This window comes from Ovis canadensis, chromosome 15 (genome assembly GCF_042477335.2).
Source record: "Ovis canadensis isolate MfBH-ARS-UI-01 breed Bighorn chromosome 15, ARS-UI_OviCan_v2, whole genome shotgun sequence".
Classification (NCBI taxonomy): domain Eukaryota; kingdom Metazoa; phylum Chordata; class Mammalia; order Artiodactyla; family Bovidae; genus Ovis; species Ovis canadensis.
Window position 1 is genome coordinate 59,537,037 of NC_091259.1, and position 22,716 is coordinate 59,559,752.

Consider the following 22,716-nt stretch of genomic DNA (forward strand, 5'->3'; position numbering starts at 1 on the left):
CTTTTTAAATAATACCATAGCACAAATCACTTGAATGGGAAAAATTAGTTTCACAAAGAAATACCCAATTATTGCTATCCATACAAACATGAAGCTAGACAAAACAGCATTTATTCATAACAGTCAGAATTTGAATAGAGAAGACAATTTCATTGGCAAGAGAGGTTAAATTACTCACTCTGAGTATAGAACATACTACTTTTGGAAGGAAACATATGTGGTCCCCTAATATTGTAACAGGGCCCAATGTAAAGGATCAGAAATCGTTAAGTTTGGGGTATTCGTCTCCATACATGCAACTTTAAACGGAACAAATAGAGTGCTGAGATGAAGAACAATCACATTAATCGGCTGCCTGCTTTCAGCACAAATTGCCCACGTAAAATCGATGGTGCACTCTATACACGAGACCTTTCTAGTAAGGTCTGATGCCATATCAATTTGGCTTAATTAAATTCACTGTTGAATACTTCTGTTTATTATTTTTTTAATGAGTCCAACCAAGAATAATAGAGAAGCTCCTTTGAATCTCAATTCCTTTTGAACTTGGCAGTAGTTTGGTTTCACTGTCTTCAGGTCCTATGTATTCTGAAAACTAACAAACAATTGCATATCCACAACACTCTCACTTACATGCCTTGTACTTTAGAGAATACAATTATTAAAACTTCTCTGAATCTGGACAGAATTTTTTTTCAATTCTGTACCTTTTTCAAAGCATTATTTGTATGAAATATCTTCCCATCACTCTCATTCCTACTGGCTGGATTCTCGCTGTTCCTCCTTTAAACTGATTTTTAAATTTCCTAACACAAAATATTAAAATGTATATAAAGAAAAATGTAGAAAGTTTCATTGCCTGTTTGGTTTCATTTCATTAAAAGAGAACAGTTTATCATTCTTTCTGCATTTGTTAGCTTGAATTCTTTTTTAAAGAACTATCCCCTCATGCACTATTTGGGTATGCTAAGATACAATTCTTATAGGAAAGGCAAGATAAATATTTGACTGCCTAGTTGTGGTCCAAAAGTGAAGGATGAATTTTTAAAGTAACATTATGCATTCACATGTTTTGAATAACAGATGAGTTTCAATCTACTGCAGTCATTATTCTCTCAGTGCTCCAAATGCTACATCAGTGGTCAGTGGGAGTTCCTCCAAGTTGGCGCCCACATTATGACCCCAACATATTTAAATAATTTTGTTTTCTTTTACAGTTCCTACTCCAGATCTTCAGTAAGCTAGTTTTCCAAGGAATTCTGATTCCTTTCAGACAGAAACCATATTCAGAGACCACAATTCTGGCTACTTCCTTATCCTTTTGCTCATACTTTGTATCTTCCTCTAAGAGGGCTTTTCTAATCACACTGTATACAAAGTAGCTCACTTTTTACTCAGCTGCAGAGTCTCACACTACCCTCAGTTCAGTTCAGTTCAGTTGCTCAGTCATGTCCAACTCTGTGACCCCATGAATCGCAGCAGGCCAGGCCTCCCTATCCATCACCAACTCCAGGAGTTTACTCAAACTCATGTCCATCGAGTCAGTGATGCCATCCAGCCATTTCATCCTCTGTCGTCCCCTTCTCCTCCTGCCCCCAATCCCTCCCAGTATCAGTCTTTTCCAACGAGTCAACTCTTCGCATGAGGTGGCCCAAGTATTGGAGTTTCAGCTTTAGCATCAGTCCTTCCAATGAACACACTACAGTATTCATAATCCTTATACATTGCTCACTGTTACTATGTGGTTTCAATATGTTTTGTCTATTTGCTGACTATAAGCTCTTTCAGCTATCAATCTTGCCATTTTTTTTTAATCACTCTGTCTCCAAGCTATATGTAGCAGAGCCTAGTATTCAGTTGATACCAATAATGTTCCCTGACTGCATAAATAAATGCCACCTACATAATTTCATTCCTACTGTATAATACTCAAACTCCTTTTGTGTTTTTGCCATTTGGAGTTAGAAACATTTAGACCAAAATTTCTCTGGGTCCTTAATTTTCATACACTCAAAGAGAAAAAACATATACCAGATTTCTAACATTATGACCAGATGGTTTTAATATGATAAATAAGCTCATTAATAAAATTAGTCAAATTTGACCATCTTCATTATCAAAAGGGAACACACATGTGGTTACCCAAGCAATGAAAAAAGAACATATTTTATGAAGATTCAAGTAAATTAAGATTCCTGAATGCAAAGAAATCATAATGTGTAGACAGAGTAAGAAGCATTCAACATAAAATGGGAAGCAACAGATGGGTTACTGCCTTAAAAGTAGCAGTAAGTGATACAAATACCCAGGAGGAAAAAATTACCTGATATTTTCCTAACAAATTAATTTAAATAATATTACAGTGACTTTTTCAGTTTAATCACTGCTAAAGTGGCTGCAGGACACGCCATACAGAACATAGCCTCAGATTATGAGGACTAAGAGGGCAGAATGGCAGCACTCTAAAGATATATAAAATGAACTCATTAACAAACATCTCAACATTCTTATTTCTCGTAATTCCATTAGGCCCTGTTACAACACAGAAAAATTTCTGGACACTTAGAATACACAAATTCTACTTTAAGTCTCAAAACTAGTTAAGTTTGAATTAGAATCCCTAGTTATCATTCTAAATCTTCACCCTCAAAATCATTTTGAAGCAGATTTTATATAATTCTTTTAAAAGTTTTTGAAATTATTTCAACTTATCTTTTTTGTGCATTATGAGTTACAAAAGCAATTTCTAGAGCTCTAAACTACAATGTTGAACTGTATTAAACTGAATGGAGCCCTTCAGAGATGAGATGAGGGATTCATGAAATAGACAAACAGCGAGAGCTTTAGATGAAAGACTTTATTCAAGTTAGTTCACAGAAACAGGAATCATGACTCCTGTGTGTTCCATGCAGCTGTTCAAGATCTAATCTGCATGGACGCCCAAGAAATACCCCATGGCCCTGATAGGAAAGGTCATAAATAACATTGCATGCTTCTGAAAGCATTATATACTTAACTGGTCTACCTTTTACATCATGCCTAAGGCTATATCTTATGTATAAAAGGTTTCTTTGTACAGAAAATAGAATCTACCATGAGTAGTAAATGGCTAAGGAAAATAAACCTGTGGCTGGCAATCTTTTTTTTAAGTGTTTTTTTTTTTTTTTAAATCTCTTCCCTAGCCCACAGTATTATTATCTAAAACTGGTGCATTAGACATACAATATTTATTTATATTTACATTAGTATCATTAAAATATAATGCTGATTTGATTTCTAATATAGTTTACTCTGGAGCAGTGGTTTCCACAAAAATGTACTATCAATATACTCTTTGGAACACCCGATAACATCCCATTTCAACTTTTAAAAAGCTATCAGTGTCTGATGTAAGACTTGCTTTGTTTCACCTCTCAATAACACTTGTTATATTGCTCTAACAAGTGAAGCAACACAAAGAAAGTCACTGTTCAATAGACACTGGGAAATGGACTGATGGCTTAACCTTTTGTCCATTTACCACAAGAAGCTGAGCAGAAGTGTGCTCTGTGGCTCTCACACAGGTTATTCTGTATCCAATTTTGTCATGAAATTCCCAATACTGTGTAAATGATTGTTAAAAATTAAAGTCCACGGAATAAGTTGGATACTTCTCAAACTGATGTATGTTATACAATGCTTTTACTATTCTAAAATTATTTTAATAGTAATAGAGAACTTAACATCCTCTCCTTAAGGGAAGTTTTGAAATATTTTTCATTGTTTTGTACAGCATATAAAAGTTAAGGTAAAAAAAACCCATTATTTTAAATTACATAATAAATTGCCTTTGCATACTTTTCTATTCATTCCATGATAAAATGAGGTATTAATCTCATGTTACATATTAAACATGTATTTACATATTTTAAGACTATTCCTTTTATCAAAAATAAAGATTAATTGTGTTTAAATGTAATTATGTAAGAAAAAATGTACTTATGTAAGTTCTAATGACATATTAGGGGGCAGCAGAGGATGCGATGGTTAGATAGCATCACCAACTCAATGGACATGAATCTGAGTAAACTACAGTAGATAGTGAGGGACAGGAAAGCCTGCCGTGCTGCAGTCCATGGAGTTGCAAAGAGTCAGACACGACTCAGCAACTGAACAACAACAACATATTAAATGACCTATTTGATTTTAGAACCAAACAGAATAAAAAAGAGAAAGAATTTAATACTCACCAATGATGAAAAAAAAACCTCTCAAAAACTAGCAACAGAAGGAAACTTCCTTAACCTAATAAAAGGTATATACAAAAAGCCTACAGTTAACAAACTTCTAGTAGAAAATGAATCCTTTCCCTTTAAGATTGAGAATAAGGCAAAGATGTGCTCTCTCACCAGTCCTTTACAACACTGTATATGTAGTCCCTAGTGGCTCAACCAGTAAAGAAACTGCCTGCAATTCAGGAGACCCAAGTCCAATCTCTGGGTTGGGAAGATCTGGAGAAGGGAATGGCAACCCACTCCAGTATTCTTGCCTGAAGAATGCCATGGACAGAGGAGCCTGGCAGGCTCCATGAGGTCATAAAGAGTCAGACACGACTGAGTGACTAACACTTTCAGTTTCATGTACAGTCCCACCTAGTACAAAAAGGCAAAAAAAGGAAGTTAAAAGAGATACAGATGGACAGGAAAAAATAAAACTACCTTTATTTAAAGATGACATGATTGTCTATGTAGAAAACCACAAATAATCTACCAAAAAAATCTCCTGGAACTAATAATTAAGTTTAGCAGGTGGCAAGATACAAGGACAACATGTAAAACTCAATTGTTCTCCTGTGCACCTGTAATGAACAAGTAGTATTTGAAACTTACAAAAAAAAAAAATAGGATAGCATTGTGGGCAAAATGAAACTCAGGAATAAATCTAACAAAATACATGTAAGAACTATAGAGGGAAAAGTCCAAAACACTGATGAAAAAAAATCAGAAAATCCCATGTTAATAGATTAGAAGAGTTCACATTATTAAGATGTCAGTTATTCTGAATTTCACTTATTCATTCACGGCAATCCAAATAAAATTTCCAGAAAGCTAAATATCAAAAGACTGATTTTAAAATGTACATGGAAAGGTAAAGGTACCAGAAATAGCCAAACAATTCTGAAAAATATGAACAAAGTCAGAGGACTCACATTATGAGTTCAAAGCTAATTACAACACTACACTATAATGTTACAGTGTGGTATTGGCAAAAGAAAGGACATATAGATCAATGGATAGAAAAGAGCCCAGAAATAGATCCATACAAATATAGTAAACTGATTTTTCACAAAGCACAAATGCAATCAGATGAAGAAAGGATAGTCTATATGAGTAAATGGTTGGAACAAGTGGATAATCAAATGCCAAAAAACTGAACATAAACACATATTTCATACCTTACACAAAAATTAACTCAACATAGTTCATAAACGTAAATGTAAAGCACATGTACAAAACATGTAGGGGAACACAAATCTCTTTTACCTCTGGCAAAGAGTTTTTGCAGGTAACATCAAAAGTAACACATGAAGGAAAAAATTAAAAATTGGACTTTATCATAATTAAACTTTCCTTTGGGAAAGAAACTAGGAAAAATACATGCAAATCACACATCTGATAAAGGACTGCATCCAAAAGATATACAGAGCCCTTAAAACTCAACAGTAAGGAAAAAACCAACCCAGAAAGATTTGAACACACACTTCATTAAGATGATGTAATGATAGTAAATAAGCATATGAAAAATACTGAACATCACTTGTCACTATGAAAATGCAGATTATAACAATGAGGTACCACTACATACCTATTAGAATAGCTCAAATCTAAAAAAATAGTACAATGTTAAACGTTAATGAGAATGCACAGCCATAGGACATGCCTCTACTGGCGGAAATGTAAAATGATACAACCACTCTGGAAAACAATTTGGAAACTTCCTATAAAATTAAACACTTCCCATATGACTCAGCAATAGCACTCCTAGGTAGTCCACAAAACTGATGAGGAAATTTATGCTTACACAAATCCCTGCACATGAATGTTTCAAGCGGCTTTATTCATGAAAGTGGAAGTAGCCAAGACATCCCTCAATAGATGAACAAACTATGGTACATCATTACAACAGAGTACCATGCAGCAATAAAAACTAATTAAAAAATAAAAATTAAAAAATTTGTACAACTTGAATAAGCCTTTTTTCTTGTTAAAATTAATTTATTTTTTTTATTGAAGGATGATTGCTTTACAGAGTTTTGTTGTTTTCTGTCTAACCTCAACATTCATGTTGAAGTTTTTTCTTCTAGAAAATTTTTGGCCATGCTGCATAGCAGGCAGGATCTTAGTTCTCCAGCCAGGGATTGAATCTGTATCCCCCACAGTGGAAGTGTAGAGTCTTGACCACTAGACTGCCAGGGAAGTCCTGGATAAATCCTAAATGCATTTTGCCAAGTGGAAAAAAACAAAAAAGCTATATATACACCTTTTGAAATAAAATACGTGTTGGTCTTTGTTCCTAGTTCCTGGCACAGAGCTCATAAAACTCTTGTGGATAGAGGTGTTAGGAGAATTTTGTTCTAACATTTAGCCTTTGAGCCCCAGTTCATGACACAGAGTTCCTAAGTTTCACTGATTTTCCTGGGTGATAGCAATGTCTTTTATTCTATCAGGTGACTTGAGGTGGGCTCTTGGATGAGGGCTGGTCACCAGAAAGACCAAGCCATATTTCTGGAATTTCCAGCCCCATTTCTTAATCTCTAGAGAGGAGAAAGGGGCCAGATTGGAGTTAATAATTGATGATACTCACATGATGAAGCCTCCATAAACATCCCAATAGTATGGGGTTGAGAGTTTTCAGGTTGGTGAAAATGCACAGATGATGGGAGAATGGCATATCCAAGGAACGCAAGGAAGCCCTACATCCCTTCCCACATATACTTGCCCTATGCAACTCTGGCAGAGATGATGAGAGTTCAAAATGTGGTGGAGACACTAGAGATCAAACCAGACTGATAAAGATATTTAGCAGGGAAATTTGACATGATAATGGTTGGCAATGGTCTGCTTCCCTGGCAGTTCAGGAGTAAAGAATCGGTCTGCCAACGCGAGTTTGATCTGTGGGATGGGAACCTGGAGGAGGAAATGCCATCCACCTCCAGTATTGTGTTGGGAAAATTCCATGGCCAGAGGAGCCTGGCAGGCTTAAGTTCATCTAGGGTTGCAAAGAACTGGACAAGACTGAGCAAATGAGAAAGAAATGCAAAAAAAGCAAAATGGCTGTCTGAGGAGGCCTTACAAATAGCTGTGAAAAGAAGAGAGGCAAAAGGCAAAGGAGAAAAGGAAAGATAAACCCATTTGAATTCAGAGTTCCACAGAACAGCAAGGAGAGATAAGAAAGCTTTCCTCAGTGATCAGTGCAAAGAAATAGAGGAAATAAATAGAATGGGAAAGACTAGAGATCTCTTCAAGAAAATGAAAGATACCAAGGAAACATTTCATGCAAAGATGGGCTCGATAAAGGACAGAAATAGTATGGACCTAACAGAAGCAGAAGATATTAAGAAAAGGAGGCAAGAATACACAGAAGAACTATACAAAAAAGGTCTTCATGACGCAGATAATCAGATAGTGTGATCACTCACCTAAAGCCAGACATCCTGGAATGTGAAGTCAAGTGCGCCTTAGGAAGCATCATTACAAACAAAACTAGTTTAGGTGATGGAATTCCAGTTGAGCTATTTCAAATCCTAAAAGATGATGCTGTGAAAGTGCTGCACTCAATATGCCAGCAAATTTGGAAAAGTCAGCAGTGGCCACAGGACTGGAAAAGGTCAGTTTTCATTCCAATCCCAAAGAAAGGCAATGCCAAACAATGCTCAAACTACAGCACAATTGCACTCATCTTACAAGCTAGTAAAGTAATGCTCAAAATTCTCCAAGCAATACGTGAACCGTGAACTCCCTGACGTTCAAGCTGGTTTTAGAAAAGGCAGAGGAACCAGAGGTCAAATTGCCAACATCTGTTGGATCATCGAAAAAGTAAGAGAGTTCCAGAAAAACATCTATTTCTGCTTTATATGACTGTGTGGATCACAATAAACTGTGGAAAATTCTGAAAGAGATAGGAATACCATACCACCTGACCTGCCTCTTGAGAAACCTATATACAGGTCAGGAGGCAACAGTTAGAACTGGACATGGAACAACAGATTGGTTCCAAATTGGGAAAGGAGTATGTCAAGGCTGTATATTGTCACCCTGCTTATTTAATTTCTATGCAGAGTACATCATGAGAAACACTGGGCTGGAGGAAGCACAAGCTGGAATGAAGATTGCCAGGAGAAATATCAATAACCTCAGATATACAGATAACACCACCCTTATGGCACAAAGTGAGGAACAAAAGAGCCTCTTGATGAAAGTGAAAGAGGAGAGTGAAAAAGTTGGCTTAAGCTCAACATTTGGAAAACTAAGATCATGGCATCCGGTCCCATAACTTCATGGGAAATAGACGGGGAAATGGTGGAATCAGTGGCTGACTTTATTTTGGCTCCAAAATCACTGCAGACGGTGACTGCAGCCATGAAAAGAAAAGATGCTTACCCCTTGGAAGGAAAGTTATGACCAACCTAGAGAGCATATTAAAAAGCAGAGACATTACTTTGCCAACAAAGGTCAGTCTAGTCAAGGCTATGGTTTTTCCAGTAGTCATGTATGGATGTGAGAGTTGGACTCTAAAGAAAGCTGAGCACAGAAGAACTGATGGTTTTGAACTGTGTTATTGGAGAAGACTCTTGAGAACCCTTTGGACTGCAAGAAGATCCAACCAGTCCCTCCTAAAGGAGATCAGTCCTGGGTGTTCATTGGAAGGACTGTTGTTGAAGCTGGAACTTCAATACTTTGGCCACCTGATGCGAAGAGCTGACTCATTTGAAAAGACCCTGATGCTGGGAAAGATTGAAGGCAGGAGGAGAAGGGGATGACAGAGGATAAGATGGCTGGGGTGGCATCACCGACTCAATGGACATGAGTTTGGGTAGACTCCAGGAGTTGGTGATGGACAGGGAGGCCTGGTGTGCTGTGGTTCATGCGGTTGCCAAGAGTTGGACACGACTGAGTGACTGAACTGAACTGAGCAAATGAACACACAAGAGGAAGAGATAAGAAGGAAGGAGACAGCAAAGATGACTCTCTGTATTTTGGCTTTATACAAATGGACAGATGGTGGTACCTTCCCCAGGGATTAATACACAGGCAGGCTACTTAACTGCAGAAAGGGCTGCTGGATTATAATACAAATGATCCTAGATTTAGCAGAAGTATAAGAAAAGAGAAGTTACTATCTCTCCTAAAGTGAGAGATGCCAGGAAAACCTATGTGAACTTAAGTACTCTGGAACTGGATCTGAAAAAGGCAAATATGAATTCAACCACCTGAGAAAGGAAGAGGGCATTTCAGGTTTCGGCAAAACTTAGGTGATAAAAACACTGTGATATAAAAAATAATAGGGAAAATGCAGAGAAACGTCGATGGGGTAAATTTTTACTTCAAAGCAACCAACTTGTTCTTTGAAGCTTACATTTATACTTTATATAATGAACTCTTCTTTAGTATTTAGGAGATAACTACTCTCAAAGAAGTTTTCCACGAAGTTATTCCTGTACTTTAAGAATGACCCTCCAATGTCTTTCCTTTACATAATTCAGAGTAAAAGCACTATTACTACCACTGTGCTTAAAATGCAATCATAAAAACACATTTACAAAGATGTTTTCTTGAAGAGTTGTGGTCTTAATAATAACTAGGATATATCATTTTAAGTTAATTTACTGTGCTTATAAAGCTCAGTGTTTCCTTTAATATAAACAAGAGGTAGAAAATTATCTGCTTGAATTATGCTTAGCTCTCCAATGAATGTTGCTGTTACAACCATGAAGAGAAAGTATGTGCATAAATTCTGTTGGACTTAAACAGAGAAGACATGTTAAATGTCCAGTTTATACAATGCTGTTGCCAATATAACTTGGAAGTTTGTCCAGTAAAAGGTTATCTTCCTTTTAGGAGGCAAAAGGCCAAACCTACCTGATATTAAATACTAAATGTCAGTTATCTGATCATTTTCAAGTTCACATCAACCATCTCACTCCAGTTTTGCTGACTCCTATAGAGTTCTTCCACTTATTCCCAAACAATTTATATATAAGTTTTAATCAAGAGAAAATCCTACTGACTAAAAGCACTGACTTAGCTTCTCTCTCTTACTTCAATAGTTTTTACTGCATTTTTCCATTTTTCAGTAGACTGTTTAACCACAAAATGATGGTTATACTATTATGAATTTTTTTTCTTCCCCCCACATTTTGGGAATTTTTCTTTTCACATTGCTAGAAGCCATTAGTAAGAAAAACAATAGTTTTCACTAAGTGTTGCAGTCGTCTTCCAATAGAGATTTATATTATTTGCTGTCAACAAATAAATTTAAGGGATTTATTTTATAATATTTAAAACATTACCAATTGGAAGACATAAATGATGACACATTTTTAGAGCAAAATATACTAACTTTGCCTTATTTAGAATGTTAAAAGAGTCACTAGACATCATCAAAATTATGTTTTTTTCAATTGTGAAAATTAAAGTTAGATTTCAAGGCTTGGATTAGCTGATACCTATTTGTAAGCTTCTGACTGAAGGGTCTTATTGAGGGGGAAAAACAAGGTAGGTGCTGTTGTTTTTAAATAATAACAAAAGTGTTATATTAGTCAACATAACTGAACTATCCACTTGATCTCAAAGACAGCTATAAAAGCAGTTCCTTCTTCAAGCAGAAACTGGAATGTTTCAAATCAACAAGCAAATAATTTCATGGGCTGGACCCTTTGTTTTTTGTTGGTCAGTCGTTAACTCATGACTGACTCTTTGGACCCCATGGACTGCAGCATGCCAGGCTCCGCTATCCTTCACTAGCTCCCAGAGTTTGCTCAGATTCAGATCCACTGAGTCAGTGATACTATCTAGCCATCTCATCTTCTGCCACCCCGTTATTCTTTTGCCTTCAATCTTTCCAAGCATCACGTTTTTTTCCAATGAGTTGGCTCTTTGCATCAGGTGGCAAAAGTATTGGAGTTTCAGTTTCAGCATAAGTCCTTCCAATTAATATTCAATTCTTCAGGATTGACTGCTTTCATCTCCCTTGCAGTACAAGGGACTCTCAAGAGTCTTTTTCAACACCACAATTCAAAAGCATCAATTCTTTGTTGATGTTCTCGTATCTGTACATGACTACTTAAAAAACCATAGCTTTGACTATATGGACTTTGGTCAGCAAAGTGATGTCTCTGCTTTTTAATATGCTGTCTAGGTTGGTTACAGTTTTCCTTCCAACTGAAGGAGGGAAAAGCAAACCACTCCAGTATTTTTGTTGTAAGAACTCCATGAACAGTATGAAAAGCATCCTTAGTTATCTTGAAATAGAGGGGGGCAATCCAGAAGAGACAGACAAAATGTGACTGAATATATAGGTCAATGAAAGCCATTCTTCCTCACTTCTCCTGTTGGATGGAAAACATAATTAACCATTAAAGTTAATAGCTGAGTACTTAATATTTGCACTCAAGTAATATTTAAAGTCAGGCTTCCCTGGTGGCTCAGTGGTGAAGGATCCACCTGCCATTACAAGAGATGCAGTTTCAATCCTTTCCTGGAGAAGGAAATGGCAACCCACTCTAGTATTCTTGTCTGGAGAATCCCATGGACAGAGGAGCCTGGTGGGCTACAGTCCAGTTCAGTTCAATTCAGTCTATCAGTCAGGTCTGACTCTTTGTGATCCCATGGATGGCAGCACGCCAGGCTTTCCTGTCCATCACCAACTCCCAGAGTTTGCTCAAGCTCATGTGCAATCAGGTTGGTGATGCCATCCAACCATCTTACCCTCTGTCATCCCCTTCTTCTCCTGCCTCCAATCTTTCCCAGCTTCAGGGTCTTTTCAAGTGAGTCTGTTCTCCACATCAGGTGGCCAAAGTACTGCAGTTTCAGCTTCAGCATCAGTCCTTCCAATGAATATTCAGGACTGATTTCCTTTAGGATGGACTGCCTGTATCTCCTTGCAGCCCAAGGGACTCTCAAGAATCTTTCCAACACCACAGTTCAAAAGCATCAATTCTTCGGTGCTCAGCCTTCTTTATAGTCCAACTCACACATCTATACATGACCACTGGAAAACCATAGCATTGACTAGACGGACCTTTGTTGGCAAAGTAATGTCTCTGCTTTTGAATATGTTGTCTAGGCTGGTCATAACTTTTCTTCCAAGGAGTAAGCGTCTTTTAATTTCATGAATGTATTCACCATCTGCAGTGATTTTGGAGCCCCCAAAATAAAGTCAGTCACTGTTTCCATTGTTTCTCCATTTGCCATGAAGTGATAGGACAAGATGCAATGACCTTAGTTTTCTGAATGTTGAGTTTTAAGCCAACTTTTTCACTCTCCTCTTTCACTTTCATCAAGAGGCTCTTTAGTTCTTCTTCACATTCTGCCATAATGGTGGTGTCATCTGCATATCTGAGGTTATTGATTTTCCTCCCAGCAATCTTGATTCCAGCTTGTGCTTCATCCAGCCCACCGTTTCTCATGATGTACTTTGCATATAAGCAGAATGACAAATACAGCCTTGATGTACTCCTTTCCCAATTTGGAACCACTGTGTTGTTCCATGTCTGGTTCTAACTGTTGCTTCTTGACCTGCATAGAGATTTATCAGGAGGCAGGTAAGGTGGTCTTCCCATCTCTTTAAGAATTTTCCACAGTTTGTTGTAATCCACACAGTCAAAGGCTTTGGCATAGTCAATAAAGCAAAAGTAGATGTTTTTCTGGAACTCTTTTGCTTTTTCTATGATCCAACAGATGTTGGCAATTTGATATCTGGTTCCTCTGCCTTTTCTATAGTCCATGGGGTCACAAAAAGAGCCAGACATGACTCAGTGACTAAACAAACAAGCAAACAAAACAAATGTTTAAGGTTTAGAGGCTAAGTAATCTGATTAAGATTAGTTAAGCCTGGGTTCAAAATCAGGTCTTCTTTCAAAGTTTAAAACACTTTCTGAGCACTCAATTATTACTCTCAATCCCTGGCAAACACTGATCTTTTTACCATCTCTAGTTTTGCTTTTTCCAGAATGTCATATATTTGGAATAATATAGCATTGTAGCCATTTCAGATCAGCTTCTTCCACTTTACAAGATGCATTTAAGTGTCTGCTGTGTCTCTTAGTGGCTAGACAGCTCAGTTCTTGTTATCACTAACTACTATCCATTGTCAAGATGTACCCCAAGTTGTTCACACTTTCACCTACTGAAGGACATCTTATCTGCTACTAAATTTTGGTAATAAACAAAGCTACTATAAATACTCATACAGTATAGGTTTTTTGTGTGAACTTAAGTTCCGAACATATCTAAGCAAACATCAAAATGTGCAATTGCCTGATTTTGTGATAAGACTGTGCTCAGCTTCCAAAAGTGGATGCACCATTTTCCATTTACTCTAGCAATGGGAAACCATTGCTCCACATCCTAGACAGCATTTGGTATTGTCAGTATTTTGGATTTCAGCCGAACAAGTATGCAGCGGTATCTTACTGGCAATTCCTTAATGACTATGATGTTACGCATCTTTCATATGCTTATCTACCATCTGTATATCTTTTCTGTTGAAGTATCAGGTCAGGTATTTGACCTATTTTTTAATTGGGTCATCTATTTATTATTGAATTTTAAGATGCATTTGTATACTTTTGATTTAAGTCCTTTATCAGACACATGTTTTGCAGATACTTTCTTCCAGTCTTATGTTTTCATTTTCTTAACAGTCTCTTTCTCAGAGAAGACATTTTTAATTTAACATCTGTATTTTCAACATTGAGTTTTATTAACTAAGGTAAAGGAATCTTTAGACTTAGGGAAACAGATTAGTGAAAAAGGAAAAAACTAAGGCTCCAAGGTTAGTTCTGACAATGGACTAAGTATGAAAATATGTACAGGTGGTATTTCACTCTAAAGTAGTGATATGATTATGATTATGATTACATATAATCTAACTTTTGTGAATAATAATCATAGAACTCTGAACTGAACTAAACTGCATAAGATGAGAAAGTTTTATGCAAATCATTTCATAATTTGGCTGTTTCGAAAGTTTCAGTCACCACCATTTTTTCTTAAAATACGGGTAATCTGTAGATCTCATTTCTACAGAAATAATTTCTCATTCCTAATGCTTCTAACAATACCAGCAAGAGAATAATTTTCAGAAATTCAGAAATCTTTGTTAGAAAGCAACATGTTATCTTCTGTTGTTTTTGAATGATCCTTTATCAAGAGAAAATTTTATTATACAGCTATGTACAAGTGCTATGAAGTAACAGAGTAAAAGACACTAGACAGATTTGAGAGACGGGAAAAGCAGAGTCAGGGAAAATTTCACAGAAAAAGTGATATTTGAGTTGGGCCTTAAAGAAAGAAGTATAAAGGACTTCCCAGTGACCAGGGAGAGGGGAAATGATGTGCATACACAAATGTGTCAAGCATAATAATGGGAAGGAATTGGGGAGCCAGATAACACTGGATTTAAATCTTGGTCCATTACTCTCTAGTAGTACAATGCTAAACAAGTCCTATCTCCTTTCTTATCTGTAAAATGGAGGTAAATTCATGACTTACAGGGCGTGTAAAGTTTAAGCAAAGCTATTTTAATAAGCATTCAATGTCTTAAATATCCCATTGAAATTTAAAGGAGGGAGTAATCATCAGATCTTTATTTCTAGATCAACGATGCTGATGTGGAAGCTTCATTATAAAGAGAAAGGTGGGTGATCCAATCACGAAGTTACTATGTGCTCTAAGCAGTGCAAGGAGAAAAGAAAAGAGATGCTCCAAAGCAAAACTGCAGCCTGGGAACTAACACATGTTGTAGGGGGGAAAGACTGAAATCAAGTGAAATTGTTACGTAGTTAGAATAGGAAAAAGGAGTCCAGAATGGCAGCAGCTAAAAGACAAAGAAGGGAAAAGCCCGTGAAAATGGAACAAAGGAAGGTCTGAGGACTGGAGTGAGGACCTCAGGTAAAACAAACAGCCCTCTTGGCTAGCCCAATCTACATAGGGCAGGCCCAAGCGATGGAGAAAAAACATAAAAAGAGGAGGCAAAATTGGGCCAGGGGCTTCTCTTCTCTTCATGTCTTTTGGGTTGGCCTGCCCTCATGCCTCAAGGATATATTCTCCTTTGCTTTTGAAATAAAACTAGACTCTTAACACTCGCCCAACCAAGGAAATTATATTCGGCTGTAACACTGGTCCGTCCGAGGGCTGTAACACTGGTCCCTCCGGCGCTTCAAATTTTTGTTGTGATGAGACAGAACTGAGGAAATTACATGCTCTCCCGACATCTATGGTGCCGTGACTCAGATTTAACCCAGCTGAAGCAACCTTGGCTTGGCCCCCACAAGATGGAGGCCAAGCACAGCAGAAGCTCGGCGAAAGCTTCCACAGTGGAAGAGGAACGCAAAAAAAAAAACCAGCACAGGGGAAGTGACAAGAAGCCCAGTGTGCTGGAAACCGGATAGCAAAAACAAACGCAACAGAAAGCTCAGGCGGCTCAGTCTCAGATTCCAGAAGACCTCCGGTTAAGGTAGGAGATCCTCGTTCCTAAGGCTGGAAGGACATACGCATGGCTAACAAAGTCTTACTTCCTTTACAATCTCTCTTGATTGTAAACGACTCCTTTACAGTCGTTTCTTGTTTCCTTGAACCCCCCGTGAACAGGTGAGTGGCAATGGGTGCAACTGAGGGACTCTGGCAGGGGATACTCCTCAGTGTGTCCCAAAAGCTCCACTATTTGCTTGGGCCCCAGTAGCTGTTGCCCAAGTGAGTGCGGGTTCTTCTGTCCTTAATCTTCTTTGTGCCAAAGATCAGGCCAATGCAAACTGTGAGCACAGGTCAGGTATTTAGCAGATTTTCCAGCAGGTTATGAAGGGTATTCCTAATATGTTTTTCCCACTGCTTTTTCCTCCTGTCCCTCAGCTCCTCTTTCCATCTATGCCACTGCTTACTAAGTTTTGGGCAAGTAATCATCTTTCCATTTCTGAAAGTTGTGCTTGAAACCATTTACCTAAGATTGGGACTCAACCCCATGTGGCAGGGACCCTGTGCTATATGCTTAGTCATTCAGTGATATCCAGCTGGGACCTGAGCCTGGCCAAAACCCCCGGTGCCTGGTTTTAGGACCTAATGAAGCTCAGGCTCTGATGTCTCATTGCAAAAATTCAGTGAGAGACACAGGGATAAGTAAGAGGTGGATTTGTTAGGATTCAGAGAAAAACACACTCCACAGGGTGTGGGCCATCACAGAGGGCAAGGGCGCTGGCCACGGAATCTGGTGTGGTTAGTTTTTATGAGCTAGGTGATTTCATATGGTGATGAGTGGGGGGAACCACCCACTCCTCAGTCTTTTGGCAGTGCCTTGGAACTGTCCTGGCACCTCTGTATCATTTAGCTTGCAGACTGGGGCTCAAGGTTTAGTTGAATTTAACTTGTCATCTTGGACCCATTTGATTTTAATTGGCTTATGTTATGCCCTTGGGCTATGTCATTCTTTCAAAAGTTATGCCCTGACTCCTTCCTTCCTGTTTCATGCTCTTTTCCTGAGTCCCATCTGGACCCACAATATAGCCTCTACAATTTTCTGGAGGGACAACCAGAAAACAGCTGGCCCTTGAGAGAGAAAAACTGTACAATATCCAAGTCCTCTAGATAGTCAGGCCTTCATCTTCCATGCTTCCTACAACATGTGAAACAACAGCATTTCTCAATGGACCCGCCAGGGTGGGTGACGGACACACAATGCCTGCTAGAAGTCCATCTGTTGGTGGCATCCCTTCAAGGGCGATTGGGCTTCCAGAGATAATGTTTGCCACTTTGCGAGTTAGCCCTGCAGGCTGTTTGGGCCCAAACCCTTGCCACACTTCTCCTAAAGTTACAAACATAACTTTGGACCAAATCTCCACTCCACTTTTATGGAACACCTGATCTGTTGCCTCTTCTGAATTTGTTCTTAAGCCACTTACTAACTCTACAGTCAGGACTCTGCCCCCTTGTAGGCCACATTGCTCCACCCTACTTACTATTAAAATACTCTTAATGCCCCTAACAGGACCAGATAACCCACTCCTTTGTCATTACATCTGCTACTACCTAAAGTGATTGGAAACACCCTAAACTGCTCTTATGGAGGACTAGGGGAGGAAATCAGTGACTTACATTCCCTCAGAGCAGTAAGATGATAAGGCTTATGACTGTTTCACCAGGTTTGCAGTCTCAGGACACAGGCTTGAATTACTTTACATCATGTTATCTATTCTCATCCACAGTGGACAAACCAGCAATGAGTTAAGATTACAGCCCCTTAATTCTACCCAGCACTGGTCATGCTGGAGACCTTGGGGATACCCAACTCCAGTCCGGGGGTCCCAGGAGGTAGACCTGCCTTGATCTGCCTAGGGATCTGGCCCTCAAAAGGTTGTCACGCCTCAACCTGCTTGGGGATCTGCCAGTCCAGGGGTCCCAGAAGGTCGACATGCCTCAACCTGCCCAGGGACCAATTCTCAGGAGGCCAACATGCCTTGACCTGCTGATCTCCAGGAGGCTGCCATGCCTCAACCTGCCTGGGGATCTGCACCCTGACCCAGGGACGCCCGGGCCTCAGGTTGCAACAGTACTGGGTAGGATAAACTTCAGTAGGAATCATCCCTAAGGAAGTTCACCCATGGAAACAGAAGGAAGCCTATTAGCTATGGGACTAGGCCCAGTCTCAGCAATAACTCAGGAGCCCAACAAGAACCCCATCGCCTTTCTGGAAATGTTAAAAGAGGCCCTCCAAAAGTCTACAAATCCGGACTTAAGACTCTTATGAGGGACAAGTGATTTTAAAGGACAAATTCCTGTCCCAATGTGCATCAGACATCAGGATAAAGATACAACAGCTATACCAGCAGGACACTGCCACCTCTATAGATGAGATGGTCCAGAGAGCCACCAAAACCTTTTATAATAGAGAACAAGAGAGGGAGGCCAAGGCCCAGGAAAGGGAGAAAAGGAAAGAGACAAGGCATGCCCAGATGCTGACTGCCCTCCAGGGAAGCCCTATGGCAAACCCCAAGTCTTAGGCACAAGGCAAATGCCTAATCTGTAGACAGGCGGGACACTGAACCAAAGAGTGTCCAAACTGTGACAAGTCTCCTAAAACAGCTTGCTACAAATGCCATCAACTGGGACATTGGGTGACACTCTGTCCTCGGGACCCAAGAACCTCAAGATCAAGCACCAAGGCTTCCCTCATGATGGTTCAACAGGACTAAAGCAGCCCACTCCAGCCAGCCTGCCGTTACAGACAACCATCATGGGGCTGGAGCCAAGGGTGCAACTGGATGTGGCAAGTAGGTCTGAGAATTTCTTGGTTGACACAGGGGCTACCTACTCTGTCCTGACCTCCTGCTCCAGAGCCTTCTCCCCATAAACCTGTACCATTTTGGGTGCTACAGGAAAAACAATTACAAAAATATTCACCTGAGCACTTCTTTGTTGCTGGGATGGACAAATATTTTCCCACGAGTTTCTGGTGGTCCCTGAGTGTCCCACTCCCTTATTGGGAAGAGATCTTTCCCTGCCTTTGAAATCTTGCAGCTATTGCAGTCCTGATAGAAGATGCTTTAAAACTCTCTCTTGGGGGCAAACTATTTTTACCAGCCACCAAGTGAAACAACTCCTGAATGGGAAAGGCCATTTATGGATGTCTGATCAAAGGATCTTCAGATATCAAGTACTGTTGTTGATGGAAAATCCAGGCCTGACTATATCCTCTTGACAGGTTCTTAACCCAGCTACCCTCCTGCCTATCCCCAAGGGCTCTCTCCTCTTTCACTCTTGCCTAGAAATTTTGGACCACTGGATAAAACCCCAAGAGGGACTGTAAGAAGATCCTCTGATCTATCCTGAGGAAATCTGGTACACTGATGGAAGCAGCTTTGTCTTGGATGGAAAAAGAAAGTTGGATATGCAGTAGTCTCCAATTTTGAGACCATAAAGGCTAAACCTTTGCCACCAGGTACTTCAGCCCAATTAGCTGAGCTCATAGCCCTGACTCAAGCTTTAGAGCTGGGAAAAGAAAAAAGAGTAGCCATTTACTCTGACTCCAAATATGCCTTTCTGGTGCTACATGAACATGCTGCTATTTGGAAAGAAAGAGGCCACTTGACCACCCAAGGGTTCCCAGTCAAATATGGTGACCAAATCCTTAGGCTCTTAGAGGCAGTACATCTGCCCACCGAGGTTTCAGTTCCCACTGTAAAGGACACCAAAAAGGGAGCACAGAAGTGGCACGAGGGAACCAAGCAGCTGATCAGGCAGCTAAGAGAGCAGCATTACAGAACAATGATGTAATAGGGATCACTACCTTAGTTCCACAGACTAATTTGTCAGAAATTCCTTCATATACTAAAGATGAGACTCTTAAGGCTAAGAGTGAGGGCTTTCAAGAAGATCATATGGGGTGGTTTGAAAAGGAGGGACTCCTTTTTCTGCCTGGGAACTTCCAATGGAAGTTGGTTAACTCCTTACATGCTACCACTCATTTAAGGGAAAAGGCCCTCTAAAGATTACTAGGAAGGTCCTTCAGACGAACAGGCCTTCAAACAACTGCAAGGCAAGTGGTCTCCTCTTGTCCCACTTGCCAATTAAACAACTCCCAAGGAGCTCGAAGACCGCAGCTGGCCCAGCCCATTCAACGATGTGGGACCTACCCAGGAGAGGACTAGCAGATGGACTTCACCTAGATGCCAGTTTCTCAAGGGTATAAATACCTATTAATCATGATAGACACATTCACAGGATGGATTGAAGGCTTTCCCACCCAGACTGAGAAGGTTGAGGAGGTGGTTAAAAAAAAAAAAAAAAAATCGCTCCATGAAATCATTCTGAGATTTGGTCTGCCCAGGTTATTATAAAGCGACAATGGGACATCATTTATTTCTAAGGTTACCCAAGAGGTCTTGAAAGCATTGGGCATTACTTATTATCTCCACTGTGCCTGGAGGCCTCAGTCTTCAGGAAAAGTAGAAAGAGCCAACGAATTCTTAAAATCAGTGATAAAGAAGATAACCCAGGAGACCTCCCTGGGATGGAAGGAGGCTTTACCAATAGCTCTCCTCCACACCTGTACTGCCCCTAAGGAACAGGCCAGTCTTAGTCTTTAAGAGATGCTATATGGGAGACCTTTTGTTTATGTCAATGACCTCTTCCTAGATCCAGAGGTTCAGACCCTCCGGTCTTATACCATGGCTTTGGGCAATCCCAACAGGATATATGCTTGGGGGTATCAACCAGGACCCAAAAGATTCTAAAGTGCCACTACATGCTCCAGGGACTCACGTCCTAATTAAAGTCTGGAAAGACGGATCTCCAAAGACTCAACTCCAGCCCACATGGAAGGGCCCCTACCCTGTAATACTTTCTACCCCCACAGCAGTCAAGGTACCAGGACATGACTTCTGGATTCACTACTCACGAGTCAAGCCATGGAAGAAAACAGAAGAGGACACTCAATACACCTGTGAGCTCCTGGAGATCTCAGATACCTATGCAGGACTACAAATGAGTATCATTCTAATGAACACCCTCAAAACTAAGTTTTGGGGCATAAGATTTCTCAGGATAGTTCTAAAGAGCCAACACTGCTTGATAGGAGTTGTACTCCAAAATAGACAGGAGACAGATCTCCTGACTCCTGAACAAGGAGCGTCTTGAGTCATCTTGAATGACACTTGTTGTTTCTGGGTAAATACCTCCAGCCAAGTTAAAGTCTCACAGTCCTCAAGAAAAACATTCAGACCCTACAGGATCTCAAAGAATGAGCTGGAGAGTTCTCAGGGTGGCTACAATCTCTCTCTGGGGGATCCTCTTGGCAATGGGAAATCTGGAGTTGGCTAATGCCCCTACTGCTTATGATTGCTCCATGTGTTATCAATTGTCTAACCTGTTTTGTCTCTGCCCAGGTCAACAAGCTACAATATGCAGTGCCAGTTCAACAAGAACATATAAAACTACAGCCAACCAGAGAAAATACCGCTCACTCTTTGACAGACACAGCTATAAGGACTCTGAGACTAGCAAGAGGGCAGGCCCAATGCCCCTCACCATCCCAGTTCAGCAGGAAGTAGCCAGAGAGACCCTCGACACACCTATTCCCAAAGAACTGGGCCTCCCATCTCTTAAAGGGGGAATGTTAGGTAGTTAGAATAAGAAAAAGGAGTCCAGAATGCTGGTGGCTAAAAGACACAGAAGGGAAAAGCCCAAGAAAATAGAACAAAGGAAGGTTTGAGGACCTGAGTGAGGACCTCAGATAAAACAAACAGCACTCCTGGCTAGCCCAATTTATATAGGGCAGGCAGAAGGGGAAGAAAAAAACATATAAAAAGAGGAGCCAAAATTGGGCCAGGGGCTTCTCTGCATCTTTTGGGTTGGCCCGCCCTCATGCCTCAAGGATATATTTCTAAATAAAACTGAGCTGTAACATGGAGCTGTAACACTGGTCCGTATGAGGAAATTACACGTGGCTGTAACACTGGTCCATCCAAGGGCTATAACACTGGTCTGTCTGTTGCCTCAAATTTTTGTTGTGATGAAACAGAATCAAGGAAATTACACACTCCTCAGACAAAATCAAGACTAATTACCATTAAAAATATCTTAATATTGATCATAAATTTAAAAGTCTAAAAGCTACACTACCCATTAGGGTGGCTACTATGAAAAAATACCAGAAAACAACAAGCGTTGATGAGGATGCAGGAAACTAGAACTGTTGGTAGGAATGTAAAATGGTACAGCCACTAGGAAAAACAGTATGGAGGTTCCTTAAGAAGTTAAGTATGGGGGGGGGGAGGGTTAATTCGGAGTTTTGGATTAACATAAACACAACTATAGATAAAATAGAACGAACAAGGACCTACTATAGAGCACAGGAAACTCTATTCAGTATTCTGTAAAAAACCTATATGGGAAAAGAATACGAAAAAGAAAGAAGACACATATATGTGTAACTGAATCACTTTGCTGTACAGCTGAAACTAGCACATTTAAATCAACTATACTCAAAAAAATATTTTGAAAGGGAATAAAAAAGAAAAAGAAACTAAGTATAGAATTATCATATGGTCCTGTTGGGTAGTTAGAATAGGAAAAAGCAGTCCAAAATGGAAGTGGCTAAAAAACACAGAAAGGAAAAGCCTGTGAAAATGGAACAAAAGAAAATCTGAGGACCAGAGTGAGAACAAAGCCAGGTGAAACGAACAGCCCTCCTGGCTAGCCCAATTTACATAGAGCAGGCTCAGTGGGAGGAGAAAACCCATATAAAAAGAGGAGCCAAAATTGAGCCCCTCTCTTCTTTTGGGTCAGCCCACCCTCATGCCTCAAGGAGGTATTTTCCTTTGGTTGCCAAATAAAACTGAGCTGTAACTGAGCTATAACACTGCTTCCCCTCAACCCCTGCCCCATTTCAAATCTTTGCTGCAGTGAGACGGAACCAAGGAAATTACACACTCCCCTGACAGTCCAGCAATTCCATTTCTGGGTATAT

The 22,716-nt window shown here is 39.8% G+C and overlaps 1 protein-coding gene across 3 annotated transcripts in view; it reads right to left on the bottom strand.

The window, feature by feature from the left end:
* The window catches only part of FCHSD2 (FCH and double SH3 domains 2), a 238,034-nt gene that overhangs the window by 148,657 nt on the left and 66,661 nt on the right, over positions 1-22,716 (bottom strand). The gene's annotated exons all lie outside the window — the stretch shown is intronic.